We start from the raw sequence: 8,815 nt of genomic DNA on the forward strand, positions 1-8,815 counted from the left end.
ATTTTGAAATTTATATTGCCGCAAAGCTCTTTTCGAGTAGAGCATGCCGATACTCTTGGAATTTTTATGGGGTTTCCTGTTTGGGAGAAATTTAGCCCAAAAGTCAAATGGGCTAAAACTTCTCGGGCAAAATTTGGACAATCTACCTGATAAAAATTTATGATATTGGTGTCCATGGAAAGCTCTTGAAGAAAAGAAGGTATTTGGGACAAGACTTGATCTAATTGGTGGCTGGATTGGCCGAATTTTGGCCTAAAAAGTGAAGCGTCGTGAGCGCGAAGGGGAGGACTTTAGTGAGATTTTTCGGCCACCTGGGATGTCGACTGGTGGAGGGGAAGCTCGAGGGAGGTGCGCAGGTGACTAGGGAAGGGAGGGGAGGTGATGGCCGGGGGTGGGGAGGAGAGAGGATGGAGAAAATGGAGAGGGAAGGAGAGGTGTTAGGGCGCGGAGAGGAGAGAGGGGAAAAGGAAGAAGGCCAGTGCAATTCGATTGATCCAATTCGATTCGGCCAATTCGATTCAGAATACCAAAATTTGAATTTTTTCTCTGCCTTAGGACAAAAAATGAGGCCCAAAAATTATGGAAAGATTTTAGAAAACTAAAAAAAATTTGTGGAGTCCAAATATATTTTTAGTTTTACCATATGGTCTTTAAATTAATTTCTAAAAATCGACAAAGTTTATTATCTTTTAAAAATCAAACTCGATTTTAAAATTCAGAAAAATTCCAAATAAATTGTTATAATATTTAATACAATAAAATATTAACATTTACATATAAAATAATTTTTTGAAAATTAAGGTATTACATTCTTCTCCCCTTACAGAAAATTCATCCTCGAATTTTACACAAGGTAGAATAAAATTATAGGATTACATATTGAACAAGTACGGGTACTTGATGTGCATGTTCTGCTCTGACTCCCAAGTACACTCTTCTACCGATTGGCTCCTCCACAAAACTTTAACCATAGAGAACTGTTTTGACCTTAGCTGTCTCATCTGAAAGTCCACTATGGCTACTGGCTGCTCCTCGAAGGGTAGGTTTTTATTCAACTCTAGTGTGTTGGGTTGTAACACATGGGAAGGATCAGGTATGTATTTTCTAAGCATGGAGATGTGGAATACTGAGTGAAAATAAGAGAGGATTGGTGGTAACTCCAACCGATAGGCCCCTGCTCCGACTCTATCAGTAATCTCAAAAGGCTCTATGTATCGGGGTGCTAGTTTGCCTTTATTCCCGAATTTCATAACTCCCTTTATAGGGGAAACCTTCAGAAATACATAGTCACCCACTACAAACTCTACATCCTTTCGCCTAGGGTCTGCATAACTCTTCTGCCCACTGAAAGCTATTTTCAGTTGTTCTCCAATCAAATGAATTATTTCTGAGGTGTACTGCACCAGGTCTACATCATGTACCTTTGCCTCTCTAACTTCTGTCCAACACAGAGGGGACCTATACTTCCTACCATATTGCGCCTCATAAGATGCCATCTCGATGCTGGAATGATAGCTGTTATTATAGGCAAACTTTATCAAGGACAACTGATTATCCCATTGTCCCCCAAAATCTAGGACACACATACGAAGCATATCTTCAAGTATCTGATCTTTGACTGTCTATCTGTCTGAGGAAGGACGATTGTACTAAAGTTCAACTGTATGCCAAGTGCCTCCTACAGCTTTCTTCAAAATTGAGAAGTTAACTGGAGCCCCCTGTCAGATATTATGGAAGCAAGAACTCCATATAATCTAACTATTTCTCGAATATACAGCCTGGCATATTAAGCAATAGAGTAGGTAGTCCGTACAAGTAAGAAATGAGCCGACTTGGTCAAACGATCCACTATCACCCATATTGAGTCATATCCACGTGTAGTATGAGGCAACCCAGTTACGAAATTCTTAGTAATCATTTTCCACTTCTACTCTGGGATAGGGATCTCTTGCAACTTCTCTGATGGCCTTTGATGTTCAAACTTTACCTTCTGACAAGTCAAGTACTTGAACACAAAATCTGCTATGTCTCTCTTCATGCCATTTCACCAATACCTATCCTTCACATCATGTTACATCTTGGTAGAGCCTGGGTGGACATTAGAGGGTGTGTAGTGTGCCTCTTGCATGATCTCAGCTCTAAGGTTGTCTACATCTGGCAGACATATCCTGGAGCCTTGCATAAGAGCACCATCTGCTTCAAATCCAAATTCACCATCTTCTCCCTACTGTACTCTTTCTATAATTCTCATTAATTGGGGGTCTCTATGCTGGGAACTCTGATTTTGTCTTGTAGGTCTGGCCTCACCTTAAAGTGGGCTAGTAAAATACCCTCATCTGAAATATCTAGAATCAGACCTTAATCCATTAATTCTTGTATCTCTCGAATCAACGGTCTCCTTTCCACTGAAATATGGGCTAAACTGCCCGAAGACTTTCTGCTCAAGGCATCTGCCACTACATTCGCCTTCCTAAGATGGTACTGAATGGTGCAGTCATAATCCTTCAGAAGTTCTATCCATCTTCTTTGCTTTAGATTTAAGTCCCTCTGCTGAATAATGTACTTTAGCCTTTTTTGGTCAATGTGTATCTCACACACTTCACCATACAGATAATGCCTCTAAATCTTTAATGCAAAAACCACAACTTCCATCTCCAAATCATGGGTGGGGTAGTTCTGCTCGTGTCTCTTTAGTTGCCTTGAAGCATAGGGCACTAGCTTTTCATGCTGCATTAAGACACACCTCAACCCAAACCTGGAAGCATCATAGTACACTGTATATCCCTCACCATTTACTGGCAATGTCAACACAGGGGCTATAGTTAGACATTCTTTAAGCTTCTGGAAGCTTTTCTCACACTCGTTTGACCAGAGGAAGGGGACATTCGTTCGAGTTAGTTTGGTTAGGGGAGCTGTTATCCTGGAGAAATTATGCACGAAGCGCCTGTAATAGCCTACCAGGCCTAAAAAACTCCACACTTCAGTGACTATTGTAGGCCTAAGCCAGTCAGTTATTGCCTCAATCTTCTTGGGATCTACTTAAATACCTTCACCGAACATCAAATGTCCCAAGAATGAGATGCTCTCCAGCTAAAATTCACATTTTGAAAATTTTGCATATAACTGGTGCTCCCTTAAAGTCTGCAACACCATCCTCAAATGCCAAACATGCTCTTCCTCAGTCCGAGAATATACCAGAATATCATCTATGAATACAATGATAAAACGGTCTAGAAATGGACTAAATACCCTGTTCATCAAGTCCATCAAGGCCGCTGGTGCATTAGTGAGTCCAAAAGACATCACCAGGAACTCATAATGACCATACCTTATCATGAATGTTGTCTTTGGCACATCCTCACTTCGAATTCTTAGCTAATGATAACCCGATCATAGGTCTATTTTGGAAAAGTACCTCGCTCCTTGTAACTGGTTAAACAAGTCATCAATCCGAGGAAGTGGATACTTATTCTTAATTGTCACTTTGTTTAACTACCTGCAGTCTATGCACAATCTCAAAGATCCATCCTTTTTCCTTACAAACAGAACAGGAGCACCCCAGGTTGAAGTACTTGGTTGGATGTCCAGAAGCTCTTGTAATTGCACCTTCAGTTCCTTCAACTCTGCTAGTGCCATTCTGTAAGATGGCATAGAGATGGGGTTGGTACCTGGCACAATGTCTATACAGAATTCTCTTTCCCTCTCCGGTGGCAACCCTGGATGCTCCTCTGGAAATACATCCATTAATTCTCAGACAACAGAAACATCTGTCATATTTATTCCTTCAGCAAATGTGTCCCTTACTAGTGCCAAATATCCTTGACATCCACGCTTTAACATCTTCCTAGTGCTAATGGCTGACACTAGGTTGTACAGTGCCACACTTCTATCACCATCAAAGCTAAACTCTTTTATTCCAGGTATATAAAAATACAACTTTTTATTTCTGCAATCTAGGGTGACATAATGAGTTGACAGCCAATCCATTTCTAAGATCACATCAAAATCCATCACTGGCAAAGGAACCAAATCTACTGAGAGCATCTTACCATCCACTTGCACTAGGCTACCTTGAAAAACCATGTCTACATCTATATTGCCACCAAGAGGGGTAGCTACAGACAATAGGCATTCTAAAGTTGTGGGGTTCCTACCCAACCTCGGTGTCAGAAAATTTTGAAATTTATATTGCCGCAAAGCTCTTGTTGAGTGGAGCACGCCGGTGCTCTCGAAATTTTCGTGAGATTTCCAGTTTGGAAGAAATTTAGCCCAAAAGTCGAAATGGGCTAAAACTTTTCGAGCAAAAATTGGACAATTTACCTGATGAAAATTTGTGATCTTGGTGTCTATGAAAAGCTTTTGAGGAGTAGAAGGTGTTTGGGATAAGACCCAGTCCGATTGGTGGCCGAATCGGCCGAATTTTGGCTGAAAAAGTAAAGCATCACGCGCACAAAGGGGAGGAATTTAGCGTGATTTTCTGGCCACTTGGGACGTCAGCCGGCAGTGGGGAGGCTTGGGGGAGGTGTGCAGGTGACTGGGGGAGGTGTGCAGGTGGCTGGGGAAGGGAGGGGAGGTGGTGGCCGGCGGTGGAGAGGAGAGAGGAGGGAGAAATGGAGAGGGAAGGAGAGGTGTTGAGGCACGCAGGGGAGAGAGGGGAAAAAGGAAGAAGGCCAATCTGATTCGATCGGTCCGATCTGGTCCAGTTTGATTCGGCTGGTTCAATTCAAAATACCAAAAATTAAATTTTTACTTTGCCTTGGGACAAAAAATGAGACTCAAAAATTCTAAAAAAATTCTTAAAAACTCAGAAAAATTTGTGGAGTTCAAATATATTTTTAGTTTTGCCACGTGGTCTTTTAATTAATTCCTAAAAATGACAAAGCTTAGTATCTTTGAAAAATCAAACCCGGTTTTGAAAATTCAGAAAAATTCCAAATAAATTGTCATAATATTTAATACAATAAAATATTAATATTTACATATAAAATACTTGTTTGAAAATTAGGAGTGCTACATCATTTATCAAACTTCAAATCCTGAATAATATTAACAAAAATTCTTGCAATGTATAGTGATATGGATTGAAATCCACAAGCTTTGGATTCAAGTATGGAGTCATAAATGATAATTTGATTATATAATTTAAGAAAAAAGTCTAATAGGTTTAGTATAATATTAATTACGCATAAATAATAATAATAAAATTATTATTATTAATTTTATTTTATTATTTAAGATGATTAACTATTAAAATATATTAATTAATAACAGTAATGGTATTTTTAATAAAAATATATTTATATAAATATTAACTACTTATGAGAATAATCAAAATAATTTTTAAATATTGAATAAAATTTTGAATAATAAAAATAAATCGCAGAATTTGTGAGTGTATACATGTATGTGATGTTTTCATAAAGTTTTTATATTTTAATAATTTTGTAAAAATATGAAAAATAACTTCCTTAAAAGTAATTTGATTTTAACTTTGAGTATGAAAATACACTTTATTAATCAATTTTTTTTTAGTGTTAAGCATAAAAAAATACAGAAATTAATTAACAAATATTTTTTTCACGAAAACATTCGAACCTGAATGGATTTGTTGGTTAATTTGGCTTTCTCTTTTCTTCTGAGTCTTCATCCTTTGGTGGATCCTCCTAATGTACTTATTCCCCAACTTGAATGATATGTCAGGGATTCTTAAAAATAAAAAAATGTTAGAAGTTCTGCTTATATTACTTTTTATACTTTGTGTTGTGCTTATTAGTCTCTCTTTTCTACTTAAAAAATATATATATATATTTATTAAAATCAAAATATTACAAAAGTGGGTTTTATTAAAAATTATATTGTTATGATTATGATTATTTAATCTTTATCAAAAAATAAAAACAAAAACAAAAAAACTCCAACGCAAGTGTTCTGAACAAAATCTTAGTTTTAGGTCTCCAACATTTAAAGCTAGTTTTTTGGGCTAAATATTGTTTTATAGATAAAAATTTATGTGGTGTGATGCACCCATTTTTCATATAGGGAATATAGATTTGGTTTGCATTCATTTTAGTTATTTAATCTTTTATTTTGTTGATTCTTCTATTTTGTATTTTTAGAATTTATTTATTTATTCATTTGATTTTTAAGTTGATATGTACTTTCAATCCCTTCTTAGAGTTTTCGAGAAAAAATGATGATGTTTGAAGGCTTGAATATGCAAGTAATCAAATTAAAAATATGTACAATTATTATTTTGGAAGCAACACATTTCACAAATTTTCCCACAAATTGTGTATTTTCTTCCAAAACTATTAAAAGAATTCAAAGATTTAGACAGCGTATTTTATAGTTTATTGCACAACTTGTGAAATGTCAAATATTCATGTTGAAGTTTCGCAACAAAAATCACAACTCAATCCACAACTTATGCAATCTGAGCTCTATGTTATTAAAAAATATGAGTACCCATTTTACTCCCACACTTGAATGAGGTCACCCAAGCTCATTAAGGCTTCTCTCCAAAAAGCATTTAAGTATCTTATTCTTGCCATTTTGGGGTTGACAAAAAGGAGACGAGAAAAGAAAGGTGGTGTGCATGATTTGGGATTCTCTTGGAGATAAGAATGGGTTTGGAGCTTTAATAAGCAGAGAACCAGCTTCTTCATCAGTCTAACCTAACTCTAGAATCGCTTTCGTTACTTTAATTTATTGATATTCCATTAGTTTAATTTAGGACTTAATCATTGGCATTCTCACTTATATAATTCAATTTATTCTTCAAATCTCCTATTTCAATTATCAAATGTCTAAATTATCTTAGTTTAATATTTTAATTTTTAACCTGATCCTCGAGAGAATGATATTCTCTATACTACTGTATGATTTGTGTAGTGGAAAAAAAAATATTGCTTAGTATCATAAATTTGTCACATGGTAATTTTTTTTAAACTAGCATATTATATATTTGCCAAATAATAATGTATGAGAAATGATAATTTTTTTCCTCTCCTCCTCTCTCCTCTCTCTTTTTTCTTTTCTCTTTCAGATCTCTTTTTTTGGGTCATCACCGGTGAGTTTCTAATTACTGGCCACCCCAAGATTAATTTTTCTTTTTTTTTTAATTATTTTTCAATTTTTTTTAATAAACTTTAAGATTTGTGTCTATTTGGAACATATATGAGTTTCACTTCTCAGATTTGTGTCATTTAGGGAACGATTTAAGGTTCTCTTTCCTATATTGGGGTTATGTTTCTCTCCATTATCAAAGTTTTATTTTTCTCCCTTTGGCAGGGTTTTGTTTATTTTGTTCAATATTTGAATGAACTATTTGGCAATTCAAAATATAAGATGGATAGTTGATTTTTTTTTTTTGTTGGAGACTCAAGTATAGATAATAATCTTTTATCAATGGAATCTCGTAGAGCGGCCTATTCCTCTATTGACATTTTGGTGATTTAATCTTTTCTGTGAGCTATAGAGGTAACAAGTTCCCGAAAGGACAGTATTGCAATAGATTTCTTTGGTCATCTAAAAAAAAAAAAGACCAATTACTATCTAGAAGGATATTCTGCTCTATTCATATTATCTCAAAATAAAATATTTTAATTATTTATGCTTATATTTTTTTTTTATGAAAATATTATGTTATACTCATCTTATTATTTTTATTAATGAACTGTCAAATTTTATAAAAAAAATGATAATTTTTTTATTTAATATGAATGAAGCAATCAATTTACATTGTTATGATATATTTTACATAAAATGTAAGTAAGAAATTTTTTAATTGGATATTAATTAAGATTTAGATCTCGTAAATAATGATGTTAAAAAAAGAAAATTGAATGATAGACAAAAACCTCTACATGCCAAGTGACAAATGGAACCTTTATTTCCACAAAGCCATAATTTTTAAAATTTGATGGGCCAGCTAAGGGTTTAAAAGCTTCCAAAAGCAAAGTTTATGTAGAGCTTGTTTGGTATCTTAACACATTTGAAGCTAGAAAATTAGCCGCTTTTTTACATGTGATTAATAATAATTTTAAATTATATATATTTTTAATTTTAATATATATAAATAAATAATATTTTAAGTTTATTATTAATTTTTATGTAAATTAAATTTTTATCCCTTAATTTTTTTAATGAAGATTTCTTTTATGAAAATTTTTCAATAAAAGTATAACAATAAAAAAATATTGACTAAAGATATGAAATAATTTGATATTGATTATATTATATTATCATTTTCATCACTTCTAAATATCAAATTTTTTTATATTCTCTTAATATATTAAAAATTTTAATATATTTAAATATTATCTTTATTTAATATTAATAATATTTTAAAAATAATATTAATAAGCTAAAAAGCGTAAAAATAGTGCAAAGGAAAAAAATTATATATATATATATATATAATATAAAATAATAGATATATGAAATTTAATCTGTTATAACTTATTCAATAATATATAATGACTACTTATTATAATATTAAGAGAGTGATTATTAAATAATTTATAACTTAAGAGGATAAATAAGAAAAAGAATGTCATAAAATAAAAGAGAGAAAGAGAAGATTTTTTTTTTTTTGGTAAATACAAACTACAACAGAAGCCACTAACGGGGATAGCTTACCCCAACTAAATCATGGGAAAGCCAAGAAACAAGGCCAACAGGTGGGTCACTAAGAACATCAAATCCCAAAGGATAAGAACAGCTGAAGTAGCTAGCCAATCTGCAGCAAAATTACCCTCCCTGTGCACATGCAGAACCCGAGCTTGAAGGATACTTCATAAAAGCAGCTGAAAGG

The sequence above is a fragment of the Hevea brasiliensis genome, chromosome 17, assembly GCF_030052815.1.
Source record: "Hevea brasiliensis isolate MT/VB/25A 57/8 chromosome 17, ASM3005281v1, whole genome shotgun sequence".
Lineage (NCBI taxonomy): Eukaryota > Viridiplantae > Streptophyta > Magnoliopsida > Malpighiales > Euphorbiaceae > Hevea > Hevea brasiliensis.